General features: G+C 41.6%; 2 long non-coding RNA genes across 2 annotated transcripts; both read left to right on the forward strand.

Annotated features, from left to right (window-relative positions):
• The first annotated feature begins 6,627 nt into the window (after positions 1-6,627).
• On the forward strand, positions 6,628-8,998 carry LOC121431096. The gene is made up of 3 exons (XR_005972100.1): positions 6,628-6,989; positions 7,671-7,885; positions 8,356-8,998. It is a non-coding gene; the product is annotated as an uncharacterized LOC121431096 (long non-coding RNA).
• Positions 8,999-10,084: 1,086 nt separating this feature from the next.
• Positions 10,085-12,488, forward strand: LOC121431097. Its single transcript, XR_005972101.1, has 3 exons — positions 10,085-10,453; positions 11,135-11,349; positions 11,820-12,488. It is a non-coding gene; the product is annotated as an uncharacterized LOC121431097 (long non-coding RNA).
• Positions 12,489-24,739: the final 12,251 nt, after the last annotated feature.

Genomic DNA, 24,739 nt, shown 5'->3' on the forward strand with positions numbered 1-24,739 from the left:
GTCATAATGGTAGGATGAGGGTCGCTATTCATAATAGTGGAAGGGGTTCGCCAGTCATAATGGTAGATGAGGGTCGCTATTCATAATAGTAGAAGGGGTTCGCCAGTCATAATGGTAGAAGAGGGTCGGTATTCATAATAGTAGAAGGGGTTCGCCAGTCATAATGGTAGGATGAGGGTCGCTATTCATAATAGTGGAAGGGGTTCGCCAGTCATAATGGTAGATGAGGGTCGCTATTCATAATAGTAGAAGGGGTTCGCCAGTCATAATGGTAGATGAGGGTCGCTATTCATAATAGTAGAAAGTGTACGCCAGTCAGAATGGTAGATGAGGGTCGCTATTCATAATAGTAGAAAGGGTTCGCCAGTCATAATGGTAGATGAGGGTCGCTATTCATAATAGTAGAAGGGGTTCGCCAGTCATAATGGTAGATGAGGGTCGCTATTCATAATAGTAGAAAGTGTACGCCAGTCATAATGGTAGAAGAGGGTCGGTATTCATAATAGTAGAAGGGGTTCGCCAGTCATAATGGTAGGATGAGGGTCGCTATTCATAATAGTGGAAGGGGTTCGCCAGTCATAATGGTAGATGAGGGTCGCTATTCATAATAGTAGAAGGGGTTCGCCAGTCATAATGGTAGAAGAGGGTCGGTATTCATAATAGTAGAAGGGGTTCGCCAGTCATAATGGTAGATGATGGTCGCTATTCATAATAGTAGAAGGGGTTCGCCAGTCATAATGGTAGATGAGGGTCGCTATTCATAATAGTTGAAGGGGTTCGCCAGTCATAATGGTAGAAGAGGGTCGGTATTCATAATAGTAGAAGGGGTTCGCCAGTCATAATGGTAGATGAGGGTCGCTATTCATAATAGTGGAAGGGGTTTGCCAGTCATAATGGTAGATGAGGGTCGCTATTCATAATAGTAGAAAGGGTTCGCCAGTCATAATGATGGGTGAGGGTCGCCAGTTATAATAATGGATGAGGGTCGCTTGTCATAATAGGAGAAAGGGTTTGCCAGTCATAACAATGGATGAGGGTCGCCAGTCATAATACTTAAAGGAGTTCGCCAGTCATAATACTAGAAGTGGTTCGCCAGTCATAACGGTAGATGAGGGTCGCTATTCATAATAGTAGAAAGGGTTCGCCAGTCATAATTGTAGATGAGGGTCGCCAGTCATAATACTAAAAGGGGTTCACCGGTCATAAAAGTAGAAGGGGTTTGCCAGTCATAATGGTGGATGAGGGTCGCTATTCATAATAGTAGAAGGGGTTCGCCAGTCATAATGGTAGATGAGGGTCGCTATTCATAATAGTAGAAAGGGTTCGCCAGTCATAATGGTAGAAGAGGGTCGGTATTCATAATAGTAGAAGGGGTTCGCCAATCATAATGGTAGATGAGGGTCGCTATTCATAACAGTAGAAAAGGTTCGCCAGTCATAATACTACATGAGGGTCGGCAGTCATAATAGTAGAAAAGGTTCGCCAGTCATAATGGTAGATGAGGGTCGCTATTCATAATAGTAGAAAGGGTTCGCCAGTCATAATAATGGGTGAGGGTCGCCAGCCATATAATACTAGAAGGGGTTCGCCAGTCATAATGGTAGATGAGGGTCGCTATTCATAATAGTAGAAAGGGTTCGCCAGTCATAATAATGGGTGAGGGTCGCCAGCCATAATACTAGAAGGGGTTCGCCAGTCATAACGGTAGATGAGGGTCGCTATTCATAATAGTAGAAAGGGTTCGCCAGTCATAATTTTAGATGAGGGTCGCCATTCATAATAGTAGAAGGGGTTCGCCATTCATAATGGTAGATGACTGTCTTTATTCATAATAGTAGAAAGGGTTCGCCAGTCATAATGATAGATGAGGGTCGGCAGTCATAATAGTAGAAGGGGTTCGCCAGTCATAATGGTAGAAGAGGGTCGGTATTCATAATAGTAGAAGGGGTTCGCCAATCATAATGGTAGATGAGGGTCGCTATTCATAACAGTAGAAAGGGTTCGCCAGTCATAATACTACATGAGGGTCGGCAGTCATAATAGTAGAAAAGGTTCGCCAGTCATAATGGTAGATGAGGGTCGCTATTCATAATAGTAGAAAGTGTACGCCAGTCAGAATGGTAGATGAGGGTCGCTATTCATAATAGTAGAAAGGGTTCGCCAGTCATAATAATGGGTGAGGGTCGCCAGCCATAATACTAGAAGGGGTTCGCCAGTCATAATGGTAGATGAGGGTCGCTATTCATAATAGTAGAAAGGGTTCGCCAGTCATAATAATGGGTGAGGGTCGCCAGCCATAATACTAGAAGGGGTTCGCCAGTCATAACGGTAGATGAGGGTCGCTATTCATAATAGTAGAAAGGGTTCGCCAGTCATAATTTTAGATGAGGGTCGCCAGTCATAATACTAAAAGGGGTTCGCCAGTCATAAAAGTAGAAGGGGTTCGCCAGTCATAATGGTAGATGAGGGTCGCTATTCATAATATTAGAAGGGGCTCGCTAGTCATAATGGTAGATGAGGCTCGCTATTCATAATAGTAGAAAGGGTTCGCCAGTCATAATAATAGATGAGGGTCGGCAGTCATAATAGTAGAAGGGGTTCGCCAGTCATAATGGTAGAAGAGGGTCGGTATTCATAATAGTAGAAGGGGTTCGCCATTCATAATGGTAGATAACTGTCTTTATTCATAATAGTAGAAAGGGTTCGCCAGTCATAATAATAGATGAGGGTCGGCAGTCATAATAGTAGAAGGGGTTCGCCAGTCATAATGGTAGAAGAGGGTCGGTATTCATAATAGTAGAAGGGGTTCGCCAGTCATAATGGTAGGATGAGGGTCGCTATTCATAATAGTGGAAGGGGTTCGCCAGTCATGATGGTAGATGAGGGTCGCTATTCATAATAGTAGAAGGGGTTCGCCAGTCATAATGGTAGATGAGGGTCGCTATTCATAATAGTAGAAAGTGTACGCCAGTCAGAATGGTAGATGAGGGTCGCTATTCATAATAGTAGAAAGGGTTCGCCAGTCATAATAATGGGTGAGGGTCGCCAGCCATAATACTAGAAGGGGTTCGCCAGTCATAATGGTAGATGAGGGTCGCTATTCATAATAGTAGAAAGTGTACGCCAGTCAGAATGGTAGATGAGGGTCGCTATTCATAATAGTAGAAAGGGTTCGCCAGTCATAATGATGGGTGAGGGTCGCCAGTTATAATAATGGATGAGGGTCGCTTGTCATAATAGGAGAAAGGGTTTGCCAGTCATAACAATGGATGAGGGTCGCCAGTCATAATACTTAAAGGAGTTCGCCAGTCATAATACTAGAAGTGGTTCGCCAGTCATAATGGTGGATGAGGGTCGCTATTCATAATAGTAGAAGGGGTTGGCCAGTCATAATGGTAGATGAGGGTCGCTATTCATAATAGTAGAAAGGGTTCGCCAGTCATAATGGTAGAAGAGGGTCGGTATTCATAATAGTAGAAGGGGTTCGCCAATCATAATGGTAGATGAGGGTCGCTATTCATAACAGTAGAAAAGGTTCGCCAGTCATAATACTACATGAGGGTCGGCAGTCATAATAGTAGAAAAGGTTCGCCAGTCATAATGGTAGATGAGGGTCGCTATTCATAATAGTAGAAAGGGTTCGCCAGTCATAATAATGGGTGAGGGTCGCCAGCCATAATACTAGAAGGGGTTCGCCAGTCATAACGGTAGATGAGGGTCGCTATTCATAATAGTAGAAAGGGTTCGCCAGTCATAATTTTAGATGAGGGTCGCCAGTCATAATACTAAAAGGGGTTCGCCAGTCATAAAAGTAGAAGGGGTTCGCCAGTCATAATGGTAGATGAGGGTCGCTATTCATAATATTAGAAGGGGCTCGCTAGTCATAATGGTAGATGAGGCTCGCTATTCATAATAGTAGAAAGGGTTCGCCAGTCATAATAATAGATGAGGGTCGGCAGTCATAATAGTAGAAGGGGTTCGCCAGTCATAATGGTAGAAGAGGGTCGGTATTCATAATAGTAGAAGGGGTTCGCCATTCATAATGGTAAATAACTGTCTTTATTCATAATAGTAGAAAGGGTTCGCCAGTCATAATAATAGATGAGGGTCGGCAGTCATAATAGTAGAAGGGGTTCGCCAGTCATAATGGTAGAAGAGGGTCGGTATTCATAATAGTAGAAGGGGTTCGCCAGTCATAATGGTAGGATGAGGGTCGCTATTCATAATAGTGGAAGGGGTTCGCCAGTCATAATGGTAGATGAGGGTCGCTATTCATAATAGTAGAAGGGGTTCGCCAGTCATAATGGTAGATGAGGGTCGCTATTCATAATAGTAGAAAGTGTACGCCAGTCAGAATGGTAGATGAGGGTCGCTATTCATAATAGTAGAAAGGGTTCGCCAGTCATAATAATGGGTGAGGGTCGCCAGCCATAATACTAGAAGGGGTTCGCCAGTCATAATGGTAGATGAGGGTCGCTATTCATAATAGTAGAAAGGGTTCGCCAGTCATAATAATAGATGAGGGTCGCCAGTCATAATAGGAGAACGGGTTCGTCAGTTATAATAATGGATGAGGGTCGCCAGTCATAATAGGAGAAAGGGTTTGCCAGTCATAATAATGGATGAGGGTAGCCAGTCATAATACTAAAAGGGGTTCGCCAGTCACAAAAGTAGAAGGGGTTTGCCAGTCATAATGGTAGATAAGGGTCGCTCTTCATAATAGTAGAAGGGGTTCGCCATTCATAATGGTAGATGACTGTCTTTATTCATAATAGTAGAAAGGGTTCGCCAGTCATAATAATAGATGAGGGTCGGCAGTCATAATAGTAGAAGGGGTTCGCCAGTCATAATGGTAGAAGAGGGTCGGTATTCATAATAGTGGAAAGGGTTCGCCAGTCATAATGGTAGATGAGGGTCGCTATTCATAATAGGAGAAAGGGTTCGCCAGTCATAATAATGGATGAGGGTCGCCAGCCATAATACTAGAAGGGGTTCGCCAGTCATAATGGTAGATGAGGGTCGCTATTCATAATAGTAGAAAGGGTTCGCAAGTCATAATTTTAGATGAGGGTCGCCAGTCATAATACTAAAAGGGGTTCGCCAGTCATAAAAGTAGAAGGGGTTCGCCAGTCATAATGGTAGATGAGGTTCGCTATTCATAATAGTAGAAAGGGTTCGCCAGTCATAATAATGGATGAGGGTCGCCAGTCATAATAGGAGAACGGGTTCGTCAGTTATAATAATGGATGAGGGTAGCCAGTCATAATACTAAAAGGGGTTCGCCAGTCACAAAAGTAGAAGGGGTTTGCCAGTCATAATGGTAGATAAGGGTTATGACGTCATCGGCTTTCAAGTCCCTGGAATTAATTCGTTGATTGATGTCTTCAGTCATGTCATAAGTTAGCGTTATAGACGTATGTAATTCAAAAAAAAAAGCAAAGCAAAGAAACCGAGTAGAGATTGAATAGGTACATGGATGCTTTTCTATCAACCTATATAAAAACTCTAAAGCCAAAAGAAATCCAAAAGTCAAGAGAATTTTTTTTGATTCGTTATAATCGAATATTTTGTGTCATGTCTATCGTTCCGATAATAATAGCAACACATAAGCGTAGGTGATGATATTAAGATGTTGTTTCCTCTCACTTTATTTCATGTTTCACTTTTTGAAGCACTGAATGCCGATTTTCGGACGCGATTTTAGTCTGGGCTTCATTTCTGTAACATGTCAGAGACACAGGTGACAAGGGGGACCTCGCACACATTAGATTTTTTTTAAAGTCAAATCAATGTTAGCCAATGCCTTTAGAGTCTTTCTATACTTAGCCCTACCTACGAAACATTGGAAATCGCTTTAAAATGTTGCTCATTTCTTTTCTATCATTTCAACTGGACTTTGCAGATATTACCTGCCAATTCCGTCTCCTGAGAGGCCGGCCAAAAAACGTATGCCGCAAGATGGCAGCAATCTCATTTAGCGGACGGACGGACGGCATGGTGTCGAAAGATGTATCCGTTGGCATTTCTAGACATTATCTAGCCCTGCAGTTTTGCCTCTTTTAACACTATGACGTCATTTTTCGGGATGCGCACCCCTGGGTGACGAAACAACCAACATGCTGCAGTAAACCATGATGCGCGCTCCTCGTTCCCTGGAGACCTCTTGATCTCGCAAACATTGCCTTTACTGGCGGGCATCGAACGGGAAGAAAAACGGATACCAACAATGGAATTGGATTAGAAGGAGATGGATGGAGTATCAAGTGGACGTCCTAGTGAACGAGCGAGCGACCAAACAAATAGACAAAAAATGGAGGATCAATCAGCTATTTCGTTTTCCATCATGCAGACAACAAGGAGGGAACGGGTGGGTAAAACAAGAAATCTTCTATTCGTCCTCGTGGTTTCTTTCTTATTTCTTTTTTGGTTTGTCTTTTTTTCCTGCTCTGTCAAGAAGGAGACGGGAAAAGAAGAGAGGCAAAAGTGATACTATAAGGAAAGCATTCTTTAAACGAATAGAAGCGAAGAAACGAACAAAGAGGCACTTCATAGAAAATAAAATAAAATAAATAAATAGATGAATTGAAAATGAAAAAAGCCTACAACACCCGGTACTCCAAGCGAATGTTTCGGCCTGGTACTAGAGCTGGCCGATTTCTTGGCCAACTGTCCAATCACTATGCCTCGTCAGCCGGCTGAGTTGGCCATCAGAGCTCTCTCATTGGCCTAATGGCGATCACTGAGAATGTGGGCGTCGCCAGAGTTGGCCAACAGACCAATCACGTTGTCTCGTTGTCCGACTGGACATGAATATTTATGATTACCTCACCGCTACGTCACCGTAAAATATGAATATTCATCTCTTCGGCGGAACCTTCGAATTCACTGCCAAATCGAGCACTGTTTCATCGATAAATCCACCCTTTTGAGGACTTTTGGATGTTGTTTACATATGGACGTGGAAATTGTGATCATTCTTCGCATGTATGGTGAGTAGAAACGTATAAGTTGCTATATTTGTTGAAAAATGAGATGAAATGAGTGCTCTGCTGAAATGTACGGAAGCTCCACGGAGCCAGCCCGCTACGCTCCCGGTCAAATCCTTTGGGTTTCCGTGGGTGTTCAAGGAGTAGATTCAGCTTGATTGCAAGCAATTTAAGAGTGATATCGCTTGTAATATGGCTTCTGGATTAAAAAGAAACATTCATAGTACATCTTGACTCATGGTGATATTTGAATTTATGTGTCAAAGGTCCCCTTGCTCATGACAAGTTTCACTATTTGCTTAAAACGAGATGAAAAGTTGTTCCGCAGAAATGTGCGGAAGCTCCATGGAGCTGCTAGCCCGCTACACCCCCGGTCAAATTATCTGGGTTTCTGGGGGTGTTCACAATATAGTAACCCCCTCTTTACATGTAAATATGTCTGTACTTTACTGTAGTTCAGCCTAATTACGATACATGAATTTGTACGATGGCTTTAATTACAAATAGCCTAGCTACCTAGATCTTTGTTTTTAAAACCGAGCCATTCAGGATGCTCCGTAGAGTTGCAGACTAATCAGTAATGCGTACGATGGTAAACAGGAAATTCAAACTAGGCATGTAGATAATTTTTTTGTTCTAATTTAAACTAACGTTGGGCGTGTACACATTTTTTTTTCCATGTAGATACCATGGTGCTGTACAGTATACACACACCCAGACTGTGGGATCTGGTACGTCAAACTTGACCAGGCATCGTAAAATCCACAATGACAGGATGCACCATCCACAGCGTCAACGTCAGCAGATACCGTTGCTGCAGGGGAATGAACTGTGGTGAGACTAGACTCTGGTGAACTGCATCTCTGCGGAGCGGTATAGGATATCGCCATGCATTCAAGGTTAGTGTGTCACTGTATTACACTCTTGATATGGTTAAAATTTAAACAAAAAGATACAGTAGTGATATACGTTATACAATAACGCATTATTGATGTACATTGTAAACTGTATACACACAGTATACTGTAAACACCGTACACAGAATACTCTGTGTATATCACTGTATACATTGAAATACCTTAAAACTGTACTGTACATTATTAATTATACACTGTATGTCACTATACACTGTAATGCATCGCTGCATTGATACAGTTGGAAGTTAAAACAAAACAAGATACATACATACAGATGTCTTATATGCCTTTTGAGAAGCTAATGACTTTTCCCTGTTTATTTTTTTCTATCAGTGCATAGAGAAGGAGAGAGAGAAGGTTTGAGATTATGGTGATGAAAGATGGCACTGAATGAAAGGATAATCATATTTATTTTATTTTCTATTCCCTCTCCCTATTTTATTTTTGTCCAGTGCTGGAAAATAACCAGAGAGCTGAAGAGGACAGTGCCAATGACGACGATGAGAGCATCATAGGTGATATGTCTGTCGCTGTGGACCTCATCGACAGTACGAATACCGAGGACTCTTGGAAGTGGAACGTCGATACCATGTTTCGAGTAGGCCCGAGACCTAAGCAATTTCATTCGGACCGATGGAACAGTACGATGTGATGTTGTGCAACTATTGCGTTTAATGATTGAAATACGTTTTTCATCGTGCTACTCAGCATGGACCAGACGCGAGCCCTATTTACGCTATGTACCTGTAATGGTGCTTTTCACTCTGCTTCAGGAATCACACAGATATGCACATGTGGACGATGAATTGTTGATTGGAAAAAGACTGAACATTTTTCTCAATTGCCATGCTTATTTTGCAAATTTGTCATCAGTTACACAATTTCTTACGGAAAGAAAGAACGCACTAATCCATGGCTCTACACAGTTGGGGGGGGGGGTATGCTTTAGTGGTTGCCCCACCCCCCTCCTTTTGTGTATGGCCATGAATTTATTTGAATTAGTTTTGTACAGGTACATACATGAATACAGAAATCGATTATCAAAGAGTGACCGAAGCAAAGATATTTAATTAATTAAAAGATGAGAACACTGATGTAAATAATGCTTATGATTATTGATTTGATTTCCTCTCTTTAAAATTGATTGCATTATTGAATTTGTTTGTTGTGTGTCTGATGTGTGTATATTGCATGTGTGTCTTTTGGAGTGTATGTGTGTCTGTGTATGTGTGTCTGATGTGTGTGTAATATGCGTGTTTGTGTGTGTGTCTGCTACGTGTCTGTGTGTGTGTGTGTCTGTTGTGTATTTTTGTGTGTGTTTGTATGTATGTATGTATGTTGATTCTATGTGCCTGTGTTTGTGTGTATGCATGTGTGTATGTCCACTGTGTGTGTATGTTTGTTGTGTGTCTGATGTGTGTATATTGCATGTGTGTCTTTTGGAGTGTATGTATGTCTGTGTGTGTGTGTCTGATGTGTGTGTAATATGCGTGTTTGTGTGTGTGTCTTATTGTGAATGTCTGCTACGTGTCTGTGTGTGTGTCTGTTGTGTATTTTTGTGTGTGTTTGTATGTATGTATGTATGTTGATTCTATGTGCCTGTGTTTGTGTGTATGCATGTGTGTATGTCCACTGTGTGTGTATGTTTGTTGTGTGTCTGATGTGTGTATATTGCATGTGTGTCTTTTGGAGTGTATGTATGTCTGTGTATGTGTGTGTGTGTCTGATGTGTGTGTAATATGCGTGTTTGTGTCTTATTGTGAATGTCTGCTACGTGTCTGTGTGTGTGTGTGTCTGTTGTGTATTTTTGTGTGTATGCATGTGTGTATGTCCATTTTGTGTGTATGTTTGTTGTGTGTCTTTTGTGTGTATATTGCGTGCATGTGTGTCTTTTGAGTGTGTTTATGTCTGTTTGTGTGTGTGTTTTGGAATTAAAACACACCCACAGTACCCACACACACAAACACACTCTCCACACACCATCAGACACGGACAAACACACTCAACAGACAAACACACCCTTAAAAACCCAGGTACAACATCGCGACGTAGCAGACGAAAGGGCTGCCTCTCTCTTTTCCGACGCAGATGGCGCCAGGCCGCCGATCACCGGCTGCGCTGGTGATCAGCGGCTCTGGTCAGCCGATTATTAGTACCGCCGGGGGCCCATGCCCACTCCGAGCGAATGTTTCGGCCTGGTACTAGAGCTGGCCGATTTCTTGGCCAACTGTCCAATCACTATGCCTCGTCAGCCGGCTGAGTTGGCCATCAGAGCTCTCTCATTGGCCTAATGGCGATCACTGAGAATGTGGGCGTCGCCAGAGTTGGCCAACAGACCAATCACGTTGTCTCGTTGTCCGACTGGACATGAATATTTATGATTACCTCACCGCTACGTCACCGTAAAATATGAATATTCATCTCTTCGGCGGAACCTTCGAATTCACTGCCAAATCGAGCACTGTTTCATCGATAAATCCACCCTTTTGAGGACTTTTGGATGTTGTTTACATATGGACGTGGAAATTGTGATCATTCTTCGCATGTATGGTGAGTAGAAACGTATAAGTTGCTATATTTGTTGAAAAATGAGATGAAATGAGTGCTCTGCTGAAATGTACGGAAGCTCCACGGAGCCAGCCCGCTACGCTCCCGGTCAAATCCTTTGGGTTTCCGTGGGTGTTCAAGGAGTAGATTCAGCTTGATTGCAAGCAATTTAAGAGTGATATCGCTTGTAATATGGCTTCTGGATTAAAAAGAAACATTCATAGTACATCTTGACTCATGGTGATATTTGAATTTATGTGTCAAAGGTCCCCTTGCTCATGACAAGTTTCACTATTTGCTTAAAACGAGATGAAAAGTTGTTCCGCAGAAATGTGCGGAAGCTCCATGGAGCTGCTAGCCCGCTACACCCCCGGTCAAATTATCTGGGTTTCTGGGGGTGTTCACAATATAGTAACCCCCTCTTTACATGTAAATATGTCTGTACTTTACTGTAGTTCAGCCTAATTACGATACATGAATTTGTACGATGGCTTTAATTACAAATAGCCTAGCTACCTAGATCTTTGTTTTTAAAACCGAGCCATTCAGGATGCTCCGTAGAGTTGCAGACTAATCAGTAATGCGTACGATGGTAAACAGGAAATTCAAACTAGGCATGTAGATAATTTTTTTGTTCTAATTTAAACTAACGTTGGGCGTGTACACATTTTTTTTTCCATGTAGATACCATGGTGCTGTACAGTATACACACACCCAGACTGTGGGATCTGGTACGTCAAACTTGACCAGGCATCGTAAAATCCACAATGACAGGATGCACCATCCACAGCGTCAACGTCAGCAGATACCGTTGCTGCAGGGGAATGAACTGTGGTGAGACTAGACTCTGGTGAACTGCATCTCTGCGGAGTGGTATAGGATATCGCCATGCATTCAAGGTTAGTGTGTCACTGTATTACACTCTTGATATGGTTAAAATTTAAACAAAAAGATACAGTAGTGATATACGTTATACAATAACGCATTATTGATGTACATTGTAAACTGTATACACACAGTATACTGTAAACACCGTACACAGAATACTCTGTGTATATCACTGTATACATTGAAATACCTTAAAACTGTACTGTACATTATTAATTATACACTGTATGTCACTATACACTGTAATGCATCGCTGCATTGATACAGTTGGAAGTTAAAACAAAACAAGATACATACATACAGATGTCTTATATGCCTTTTGAGAAGCTAATGACTTTTCCCTGTTTATTTTTTTCTATCAGTGCATAGAGAAGGAGAGAGAGAAGGTTTGAGATTATGGTGATGAAAGATGGCACTGAATGAAAGGATAATCATATTTATTTTATTTTCTATTCCCTCTCCCTATTTTATTTTTGTCCAGTGCTGGAAAATAACCAGAGAGCTGAAGAGGACAGTGCCAATGACGACGATGAGAGCATCATAGGTGATATGTCTGTCGCTGTGGACCTCATCGACAGTACGAATACCGAGGACTCTTGGAAGTGGAACGTCGATACCATGTTTCGAGTAGGCCCGAGACCTAAGCAATTTCATTCGGACCGATGGAACAGTACGATGTGATGTTGTGCAACTATTGCGTTTAATGATTGAAATACGTTTTTCATCGTGCTACTCAGCATGGACCAGACGCGAGCCCTATTAACGCTATGTACTGTAATGGTGCTTTTCACTCTGCTTCAGGAATCACACAGATATGCACATGTGGACGATGAATTGTTGATTGGAAAAAGACTGAACATTTTTCTCAATTGCCATGCTTATTTTGCAAATTTGTCATCAATTACACAATTTCTTACGGAAAGAAAGAACGCACTAATCCATGGCTCTACACAGTTGGGGGGGGGGGGGGTATGCTTTAGTGGTTGCCCCACCCCCCTCCTTTTGTGTATGGCCATGAATTTATTTGAATTAGTTTTGTACAGGTACATACATGAATACAGAAATCGATTATCAAAGAGTGACCGAAGCAAAGATATTTAATTAATTAAAAGATGAGAACACTGATGTAAATATTGCTTATGATTATTGATTTGATTTCCTCTCTTTAAAATTGATTGCATTATTGAATTTGTTTGTTGTGTGTCTGATGTGTATTGCATGTGTGTCTTTTGGAGTGTATGTGTGTCTGTGTATGTGTGTCTGATGTGTGTGTAATATGCGTGTTTGTGTGTGTGTCTGCTACGTGTCTGTGTGTGTCTGTTGTGTATTTTTGTGTATGTATGTATGTATGTTGATTCTATGTGCCTGTGTTTGTGTGTATGCATGTGTGTATGTCCACTGTGTGTGTATGTTTGTTGTGTGTCTGATGTGTGTATATTGCGTGTGTGTCTTTTGGAGTGTATGTATGTCTGTGTATGTGTGTATTCATAATAGTGGAAGGGGTTCGCCAGTCATAATGGTAGATGAGGGTCGCTATTCATAATAGTAGAAGGGGTTCGCCAGTCATAATGGTAGATGAGGGTCGCTATTCATAATAGTAGAAAGTGTACGCCAGTCAGAATGGTAGATGAGGGTCGCTATTCATAATAGTAGAAAGGGTTCGCCAGTCATAATAATGGGTGAGGGTCGCCAGCCATAATACTAGAAGGGGTTCGCCAGTCATAATGGTAGATGAGGGTCGCTATTCATAATAGTATAAAGGGTTCGCCAGTCATAATAATAGATGAGGGTCGCCAGTCATAATAGGAGAACGGGTTCGTCAGTTATAATAATGGATGAGGGTCGCCAGTCATAATAGGAGAAGAGGGTCGGTATTCATAATAGTAGAAGGGGTTCGCCAGTCATAATGGTAGATGAGGGTCGCTATTCATAATAGTGGAAGGGGTTCGCCAGTCATAATGGTAGATGAGGGTCGCTATTCATAATAGTAGAAGGGGTTCGCCAGTCATAATGGTAGAAGAGGGTCGGTATTCATAATAGTAGAAGGGGTTCGCCAGTCATAATGGTAGGATGAGGGTCGCTATTCATAATAGTGGAAGGGGTTCGCCAGTCATAATGGTAGATGAGGGTCGCTATTCATAATAGTAGAAGGGGTTCGCCAGTCATAATGGTAGATGAGGGTCGCTATTCATAATAGTAGAAAGTGTACGCCAGTCATAATGGTAGAAGAGGGTCGCTATTCATAATAGTAGAAGGGGTTCGCCAGTCATAATGGTAGGATGAGGGTCGCTATTCATAATAGTGGAAGGGGTTTGCCAGTCATAATGGTAGATGAGGGTCGCTATTCATAATAGTAGAAGGGGTTCGCCAGTCATAATGGTAGAAGAGGGTCGGTATTCATAATAGTAGAAGGGGTTCGCCAGTCATAATGGTAGGATGAGGGTCGCTATTCATAATAGTGGAAGGGGTTCGCCAGTCATAATGGTAGATGAGGGTCGCTATTCATAATAGTAGAAGGGGTTCGCCAGTCATAATGGTAGATGAGGGTCGCTATTCATAATAGTAGAAAGTGTACGCCAGTCAGAATGGTAGATGAGGGTCGCTATTCATAATAGTAGAAAGGGTTCGCCAGTCATAATGGTAGATGAGGGTCGCTATTCATAATAGTAGAAGGGGTTCGCCAGTCATAATGGTAGATGAGGGTCGCTATTCATAATAGTAGAAAGGGTACGCCAGTCATAATGGTAGAAGAGGGTCGGTATTCATAATAGTAGAAGGGGTTCGCCAGTCATAATGGTAGGATGAGGGTCGCTATTCATAATAGTGGAAGGGGTTCGCCAGTCATAATGGTAGATGAGGGTCGCTATTCATAATAGTAGAAGGGGTTCGCCAGTCATAATGGTAGAAGAGGGTCGGTATTCATAATAGTAGAAGGGGTTCGCCAGTCATAATGGTAGGATGAGGGTCGCTATTCATAATAGTGGAAGGGGTTCGCCAGTCATAATGGTAGATGAGGGTCGCTATTCATAATAGTAGAAAGGGTTCGCCAGTCATAATGATGGGTGAGGGTCGCCAGTTATAATAATGGATGAGGGTCGCTTGTCATAATAGGAGAAAGGGTTTGCCAGTCATAACAATGGATGAGGGTCGCCAGTCATAATACTTAAAGGAGTTCGCCAGTCATAATACTAGAAGTGGTTCGCCAGTCATAACGGTAGATGAGGGTCGCTATTCATAATAGTAGAAAGGGTTCGCCAGTCATAATTGTAGATGAGGGTCGCCAGTCATAATACTAAAAGGGGTTCACCGGTCATAAAAGTAGAAGGGGTTTGCCAGTCATAATGGTGGATGAGGGTCGCTATTCATAATAGTAGAAGGGGTTCGCCAGTCATAATGGTAGATGAGGGTCGCTATTCATAATAGTAGAAAGGGTTCGCCAGTCATAATGGTAGAAGAGGGTCGGTATTCATAATAGTAGAAGGGGTTCGCCAATCATAATGGTAGATGAGGGTCGCTATTCATAACAGTAGAAAAGGTTCGCCAGTCATAATACTACATGAGGGTCGGCAGTCATAATAGTAGAAAAGGTTCGCCAGTCATAATGGTAGATGAGGGTCGCTATTCATAATAGTAGAAAGGGTTCGCCAGTCATAATAATGGGTGAGGGTCGCCAGCCATATAATACTAGAAGGGGTTCGCCAGTCATAATGGTAGATGAGGGTCGCTATTCATAATAGTAGAAAGGGTTCGCCAGTCATAATTTTAGATGAGGGTCGCCATTCATAATAGTAGAAGGGGTTCGCCATTCATAATGGTAGATGACTGTCTTTATTCATAATAGTAGAAAGGGTTCGCCAGTCATAATGATAGATGAGGGTCGGCAGTCATAATAGTAGAAGGGGTTCGCCAGTCATAATGGTAGAAGAGGGTCGGTATTCATAATAGTAGAAGGGGTTCGCCAATCATAATGGTAGATGAGGGTCGCTATTCATAACAGTAGAAAGGGTTCGCCAGTCATAATACTACATGAGGGTCGGCAGTCATAATAGTAGAAAAGGTTCGCCAGTCATAATGGTAGATGAGGGTCGCTATTCATAATAGTAGAAAGTGTACGCCAGTCAGAATGGTAGATGAGGGTCGCTATTCATAATAGTAGAAAGGGTTCGCCAGTCATAATAATGGGTGAGGGTCGCCAGCCATAATACTAGAAGGGGTTCGCCAGTCATAATGGTAGATGAGGGTCGCTATTCATAATAGTAGAAAGGGTTCGCCAGTCATAATAATGGGTGAGGGTCGCCAGCCATAATACTAGAAGGGGTTCGCCAGTCATAACGGTAGATGAGGGTCGCTATTCATAATAGTAGAAAGGGTTCGCCAGTCATAATTTTAGATGAGGGTCGCCAGTCATAATACTAAAAGGGGTTCGCCAGTCATAAAAGTAGAAGGGGTTCGCCAGTCATAATGGTAGATGAGGGTCGCTATTCATAATATTAGAAGGGGCTCGCTAGTCATAATGGTAGATGAGGCTCGCTATTCATAATAGTAGAAAGGGTTCGCCAGTCATAATAATAGATGAGGGTCGGCAGTCATAATAGTAGAAGGGGTTCGCCAGTCATAATGGTAGAAGAGGGTCGGTATTCATAATAGTAGAAGGGGTTCGCCATTCATAATGGTAGATAACTGTCTTTATTCATAATAGTAGAAAGGGTTCGCCAGTCATAATAATAGATGAGGGTCGGCAGTCATAATAGTAGAAGGGGTTCGCCAGTCATAATGGTAGAAGAGGGTCGGTATTCATAATAGTAGAAGGGGTTCGCCAGTCATAATGGTAGGATGAGGGTCGCTATTCATAATAGTGGAAGGGGTTCGCCAGTCATGATGGTAGATGAGGGTCGCTATTCATAATAGTAGAAGGGGTTCGCCAGTCATAATGGTAGATGAGGGTCGCTATTCATAATAGTAGAAAGTGTACGCCAGTCAGAATGGTAGATGAGGGTCGCTATTCATAATAGTAGAAAGGGTTCGCCAGTCATAATAATGGGTGAGGGTCGCCAGCCATAATACTAGAAGGGGTTCGCCAGTCATAATGGTAGATGAGGGTCGCTATTCATAATAGTAGAAAGTGTACGCCAGTCAGAATGGTAGATGAGGGTCGCTATTCATAATAGTAGAAAGGGTTCGCCAGTCATAATGATGGGTGAGGGTCGCCAGTTATAATAATGGATGAGGGTCGCTTGTCATAATAGGAGAAAGGGTTTGCCAGTCATAACAATGGATGAGGGTCGCCAGTCATAATACTTAAAGGAGTTCGCCAGTCATAATACTAGAAGTGGTTCGCCAGTCATAATGGTGGATGAGGGTCGCTATTCATAATAGTAGAAGGGGTTGGCCAGTCATAATGGTAGATGAGGGTCGCTATTCATAATAGTAGAAAGGGTTCGCCAGTCATAATGGTAGAAGAGGGTCGGTATTCATAATAGTAGAAGGGGTTCGCCAATCATAATGGTAGATGAGGGTCGCTATTCATAACAGTAGAAAAGGTTCGCCAGTCATAATACTACATGAGGGTCGGCAGTCATAATAGTAGAAAAGGTTCGCCAGTCATAATGGTAGATGAGGGTCGCTATTCATAATAGTAGAAAGGGTTCGCCAGTCATAATAATGGGTGAGGGTCGCCAGCCATAATACTAGAAGGGGTTCGCCAGTCATAACGGTAGATGAGGGTCGCTATTCATAATAGTAGAAAGGGTTCGCCAGTCATAATTTTAGATGAGGGTCGCCAGTCATAATACTAAAAGGGGTTCGCCAGTCATAAAAGTAGAAGGGGTTCGCCAGTCATAATGGTAGATGAGGGTCGCTATTCATAATATTAGAAGGGGCTCGCTAGTCATAATGGTAGATGAGGCTCGCTATTCATAATAGTAGAAAGGGTTCGCCAGTCATAATAATAGATGAGGGTCGGCAGTCATAATAGTAGAAGGGGTTCGCCAGTCATAATGGTAGAAGAGGGTCGGTATTCATAATAGTAGAAGGGGTTCGCCATTCATAATGGTAAATAACTGTCTTTATTCATAATAGTAGAAAGGGTTCGCCAGTCATAATAATAGATGAGGGTCGGCAGTCATAATAGTAGAAGGGGTTCGCCAGTCATAATGGTAGAAGAGGGTCGGTATTCATAATAGTAGAAGGGGTTCGCCAGTCATAATGGTAGATGAGGGTCGCTATTCATAATAGTGGAAGGGGTTCGCCAGTCATAATGGTAGATGAGGGTCGCTATTCATAATAGTAGAAGGGGTTCGCCAGTCATAATGGTAGATGAGGGTCGCTATTCATAATAGTAGAAAGTGTACGCCAGTCAGAATGGTAGATGAGGGTCGCTATTCATAATAGTAGAAAGGGTTCGCCAGTCATAATAATGGGTGAGGGTCGCCAGCCATAATACTAGAAGGGGTTCGCCAGTCATAATGGTAGATGAGGGTCGCTATTCATAATAGTAGAAAGGGTTCGCCAGTCATAATAATAGATGAGGGTCGCCAGTCATAATAGGAGAACGGGTTCGTCAGTTATAATAATGGATGAGGGTCGCCAGTCATAATAGGAGAAAGGGTTTGCCAGTCATAATAATGGATGAGGGTAGCCAGTCATAATACTAAAAGGGGTTCGCCAGTCACAAAAGTAGAAGGGGTTTGCCAGTCATAATGGTAGATAAGGGTCGCTCTTCATAATAGTAGAAGGGGTTCGCCATTCATAATGGTAGATGACTGTCTTTATTCATAATAGTAGAAAGGGTTCGCCAGTCATAATAATAGATGAGGGTCGGCAGTCATAATAGTAGAAGGGGTTCGCCAGTCATAATGGTAGAAGAGGGTCGGTATTCATAATAGTGGAAAGGGTTCGCCAGTCATAATGGTAGATGAGGGTCGCTATTCATAATAGGAGAAAGGGTTCGCCAGTCATAATAATGGATGAGGGTCGCCAGCCATAATACTAGAAGGGGTTCGCCAGTCATAATGGTAGATGAGGGTCGCTATTCATAATAGTAGAAAGGGTTCGCCAGTCATAATTTTAGATGAGGGTCGCCAGTCATAATACTAAAAGGGGTTCGCCAGTCATAAAAGTAGAAGGGTTCGCCAGTCATAATGGTAGATGAGGGTCGCTATTCATAATAGTAGAAAGGGTTCGCCAGTCATAATAATGGATGAGGGTCGCCAGTCATAATAGGAGAACGGGTTCGTCAGTTATAATAATGGATGAGGGTAGCCAGTCATAATACTAAAAGGGGTTCGCCAGTCACAAAAGTAGAAGGGGTTTGCCAGTCATAATGGTAGATAAGGGTTATGACGTCGTCGGCTTTCAAGTCCCTGGTATTAATTCGTTGATTGATGTCTTCAGTCATGTCATAAGTTAGCGTTATAGACGTATGTAATTCAAAAAAAAAGCAAAGCAAAGAAACCGAGTAGAGATTGAATAGGTACATGGATGCTTTTCTATCAACCTATATAAAAACTCTAAAGCCAAAAGAAATCCAAAAGTCAAGAGAATTTTTTTTTGATTCGTTATAATCGAATATTTTGTGTCATGTCTATCGTTCCGATAATAATAGCAACACATAAGCGTAGGTGATGATATTAAGATGTTGTTTCCTCTCACTTTATTTCATGTTTCACTTTTTGAAGCACTGAATGCCGATTTTCGGACGCGATTTTAGTCTGGGCTTCATTTCTGTAACATGTCAGAGACACAGGTGACAAGGGGGACCTCGCACACATTAGATTTTTTTTAAAGTCAAATCAATGTTAGCCAATGCCTTTAGAGTCTTTCTATACTTAGCCCTACCTACGAAACATTGGAAATCGCTTTAAAATGTTGCTCATTTCTTTTCTATCATTTCAACTGGACTTTGCAGATATTACCTGCCAATTCCGTCTCCTGAGAGGCCGGCCAAAAAACGTATGCCGCAAGATGGCAGCAATCTCATTTAGCGGACGGACGGACGGCATGGTGTCGAAAGATGTATCCGTTGGCATTTCTAGACATTATCTAGCCCTGCAGTTTTGCCTCTTTTAACACTATGACGTCATTTTTCGGGATGCGCACCCCTGGGTGACGAAACAACCAACATGCTGCAGTAAACCATGATGCGCGCTCCTCGTTCCCTGGAGACCTCTTGATCTCGCAAACATTGCCTTTACTGGCGGGCATCGAACGGGAAGAAAAACGGATACCAACAATGGAATTGGATTACCCTTATAGAAATCGCCAATGGTATTTGAATGGTGCCGAATGGTAGTTGAATGGTGATCTGAATGGTAAATGGTACGCGAATGGTATTTAAGTGGTGTTTCAATGGTAAGTTCTTAATGGTAATTGGTAGTTTATTTAATGGTAAATGGTATACCATATACCCAATGGTGTTTCAGTGGTATGTGACTAATGATATGATTGGTATGATGAATGGTATACATTTACCCAATGGTGTCTCAGTGGTATTCAATGGTGTCTCAGTGGTATGTGCTTGTAATGGTATGATTGGTATGATGAATAGTATACCATACATCCAATGGTGTCTCAGTGGTATACAATGGTGTCTCAGTGGTATTCAATGGTGTCTCAGTAGTATGTGCCTGTAATGGTATGATTGGTATGATGAATAGTATACCATACATCCAGTGGTGTCTCAGTGGTATACAATGGTGTCTCGGTGGTATTCAATGGTGTCTCAGTAGTATGTGCCTGTAATGGTATGATTGGTATGATCAATGGTATACCATACACGAATGGTGTATCAGTGGTATACAATGGTGTCTCAGTGGTATTCAATAGTGTCTCAGTAGTATATGCCTCTAATGGTGTGACTGGTATAATGAATGGTATACCATACATCCAATGGTGTCTCAGTGGTATACAATGGTGTCTCAGTGGTATTCAATGGTGTCTCAGTAGTATGTGCCTGTAATGGTATGATTGGTATGATCAATGGTATACCATACACGAATGGTGTATCAGTGGTATACAATGGTGTCTCAGTGGTATTCCATATTGTCTCAGTAGTATATGCCTCTAATGGTATGACTGGTATAATGAATGGTATACCATGCACCAATGGTGTCTCAGTGGTATACAATGGTGTCTCAGTGGTATTCAATGGTGTCTCAGTAGTATGTGCCTGTAATGGTATGATTGGTATGATCAATGGTATACCATACACGAATGGTGTATCAGTGGTATACAATGGTGTCTCAGTGGTATTCCATATTGTCTCAGTAGTATATGCCTCTAATGGTATGACTGGTATAATGAATGGTATACCATGCACCAATGGTGTCTCAGTGGTATACAATGGTGTCTCAGTGGTATTCAATGGTGTCTCAGTAGTATGTGTCTCTATAATGGTATGACTGGTATGATGAATTGTATACCATATACCCAATGGTGTCTCAGTGGTGTCAAATGGTGTCCGAGTAGTAAGTGCCTCTAATGGTATGACTGCATGGTATACCATTATATACCCAATGGTGTCTCAGTGGTATACAATGGTGTCTCAGTGGTATTCAATGGTGTCTCAGTAGTATGTGCCTCTATAATGGTATGATTGGTATCAATATGGTGTCTTAGTAGTAAGTGCCTAGTGGTATATATAATCATGTTGGATAATTGTAAAGCCATAGTGGCTTAGTGGTGTTTGCCTAATGAATGCCATTTGTGTTAATGGTGAATGGTATGCCCAATTGCATTACCCATTAACATAATTCCGAAGGTTTAAAGAAAATGTATCAAAGATTAAAAGGTATTTAGAGTTAATTAAATATTTGAGCTGTGACTTTTATGCGAGCAGCTTCCCCAAATCAAGTGTAATCGCTCATGATTGTAAACATGATCTCTTGCATTCTTTTAAATTGCCTTTGTCCTTATTTAAAGTAAAAGGTCTATATGTGTTTAAATATTATTGATCCAGTGGTTATGATACAATATCATAAATTTGTTATATTTTACAATTGTACATATTACCTTCTAAATTTAAATCTGATGCAATGGGTGCAAAAACAAAATCAATCGGTCAATGAATCTTTTTTGATAAAAAGGGTTTTAATTTTTAATTAATAAGTTTTATTCTATTTTTATAATCATTTTGCTTGTTTATGGCCGCTTTTTATAAAGAGAACTATGTATTGAGTGTTCCAAGAAGATATTGGCAATCAATCCCAAAATTCGATCAGATGCAAATTTACAGGTGATGATACATTAAGTTTATCTATAGAACATATCAATTTGGATTTTTTATGGATCAGTTGCAAGTTTGCAATGAAAAGTATGACTCTCATGATTTTGGAGTCTGAAATTGATTTGCGTTCGATTGCTTCGATTGCAAGTTTCTTGCAATGCCCCATATTTTGCTCAAAATGAATTCACTGTTGGTTGTCTTGGTCCCCTAACCTCTATCAAATTCCCATTCGCAACCCTGATTTGGTCTGTCTGCAACGTCAAAACCCCCTCTGAACCCATTTGTACGCTATTATAGCTGCTTCCAATCATGAATTATTTCTCTCTTTTTTACAAATGATATTTTAAAATTTTTTAGGCCCTAAATATTCTTTCCCACTTGTGGACGGCGTTCATAAAGAGGAGAGCTATTCTATAGGCCGGTCATTATACTTGATTGAAATGATTTATCCACATGGTCTTGCTCCCTCACCCCTATCAAAATTCCCTGCCGCCATACAGGGTATAGAACAATGTAACAGAAAAGAAATCTACTGAATGAAATCTCAATTTCAATCATTACAAAAGCAAATTAAAAGGGAAGAGGAGTGATTAAATAATATATATATAAAGGGGAAAAAACAAGAAAAGAAAAAAGGCAAAGAAGAAAAGAAAAATCAACAGAAAAGAAAAAAAGACAGCGAAAATAAAAAAGAAAATATAAGAGAGAGAACAGGAAAAAAAAGTGAAGGGATCGAAAACTTTTTTCATAGATTCCAAGATCCAAGGAAAACAGTGGCACTCACGCCATCATGGTTTCCAACCCAGAACCAATCGAGAGGAAAAAGGAGACACCCCTAATTTGGTTTTAATTCACCCCCTCCCCCCCATATGCGTTGGCAAGCAGGGCCGCTTGGCTGCTTGCTAGCTAGCTCTATCGCACGCACGCGCGCGCGCACGTCTAACCGCCGATTGCAATATTTGAAAAAGAAAACTCCATCTACGGGACCGCCGTTTTGCTGTTGATAAGTCCGTCGATAATTCATCAAAAACTAATACAGGAACACGGGTCAGATTCGGACAGCGACTTCAAAGTCATTTGTAGAAGGCTAAACAGTAAGTTCTATAACAATTTCTTTGATTTATTTCTCAAATTGTCTCAAAATGTTAGATGTCGGTGTACTGCCACGACCCTGCACTGCCACCGCCATTGCCCCGTTGGCGCTGGCCGCTGCTCTACTTGCCGGGACGTGGCTATGCGCGATAGGGAGTGCTTATGCTTTGTGTTGGCTGAGTTTAGCTCGGCGAGCATTGAATAGATTAGTAATTCGCTCATATTGCCTGATGTTTATTGTCAATGTTTTACAAAAACCATCTCTGAATACGTTGAATTCACGAATGAATGATTTGTTAATCTAATGTCAAGACTGTCAAAGCGTTAATTGTGAAACACTGCACAACGTTAATTCACTGAAATTGAAACTTGCCGACAAATAGTGTTGGAATTAGGTCTATAATTTATTGTTGTTGATAGATGTTGGTAAATGAGATAAAATGGAGGTGAACATGGAAGGGGTCCTAAAGTTTAAAAAATGATAAAGGCTATGCAGCCCCTATAAAGTTACACTGTACCACTCATGGCACATATGGTGAAATGAGCACTTTGTGTGTAGAACTGTGACTGGACATAGTGACAAACGATTCCTATTCAATTTTCTACAGAGGCTGCAATAATTATGCAGTGGCGCTAATGCAGTTTTGCACCGGCCGATTACCAGCATACCTCATCACCAAAATTTGTTCCCAAATGTCATGACAGGTCTCTCAGTCATTTCGATGTTAATACCACAACGAACAATTGTCCATAGACTGTGTACAACGGATAGATCGTCTCCGCACAGCGAATCGAAGACCGCTGAATGGTCAATCGCGCAGATCACGTCATGACCACGTGGTCCCAAAAATAATTCCTTCGGACTGCGTGCGGAAGTATCGATAGCGATAACGATATCCGGTCACTTTGTGTACGCCGTAAATAGTTTTGGTTCGTGATCGGATCGCTCCGGTATCGATCGAAAATTATCGAAACTCTGCAATTTCATGCATATTCAGGCGACGCTCCGAAACCCGGAAGCCAATTGACTTTGTGCACGTTGCGATAGACTCTACAAATTCCAACGAACACGATGGCATATAGACGCTAATTCGTAATATTTTGACGGAAAGCAAGAAGTAATTGAATTTGCTTACCTGTGCAGTATCGGTGAGAAAATAGATCCTCCGAGAATACCTTTCATAATTCATATAAAATACGGGAAAGTGAAATTCTAGGTCGATTTGGTACGAGTGATAGAGAATTGCACACTTGTTTTGGTGGAATTCTGTGTGAGGAAATAAAAGGCTTGCACTGCGCATGCTTACTATATTTTCATTCATAAATTGGTTCTCGGCAGGGGCTGGATGACGTCATGTAATAAGCAAAACTGTACACGACCGCTACGTTCACGCTCCGCTATCTGTTGTACACAGTTGTTCGTTGTGAATACCACCGCTTTTCAAAATATCTGGAACGGCTGTATTTAGTCTTCGATCTCGACGCGTTGATCTAATCCGTAGACATCACTTCGCGAGATTGCTTGGATTCGCTGTAATGTTTATTGGGACTGAAGCTAGCGAACAAATAATGTTTACATGTGGCGAACAAACAGCCAACATGCCGCATGCGAATCTTTTGGTCGCATAACTTCGGTCCATATCAACATGACGGCAAATCCAAGCGATCCGCAATATTTTGAAAAATGTGTGTAGACAATTTCTGGTGGGGAGTTTTGCTCGCATTTGGCTTGTGTGAAACTTGTGAAGCATTAATGCGGGAGGATATTATTAGATCTTTTCATGGGGCTAGGCATATCAATTTTTAAAGTAAATTTTATCCCTTTTTAAGTTTGTCCTGTGATCACATTTTATCTGTTTTTATTTATTTACTGATCAAAACTTGCCTAAAACAATGTCTGGAATTCATCCACTGGCATATGATTTTCCATGAACGGATCCATGATTTCTCAAAGGGGGTAGTGGGCAGATTTTCCCCAAGGAAACTTTAAATAACAAGCAAACCAAAAAAGAGATCCTCTTCCCTGGAGACCTCTTGATCAAAAATATTTGCTGTACTATCGAGGGGGGGGGGTGAACATTGGTAAC

This window comes from Lytechinus variegatus, chromosome 17 (assembly GCF_018143015.1).
Source record: "Lytechinus variegatus isolate NC3 chromosome 17, Lvar_3.0, whole genome shotgun sequence".
NCBI lineage: Eukaryota > Metazoa > Echinodermata > Echinoidea > Temnopleuroida > Toxopneustidae > Lytechinus > Lytechinus variegatus.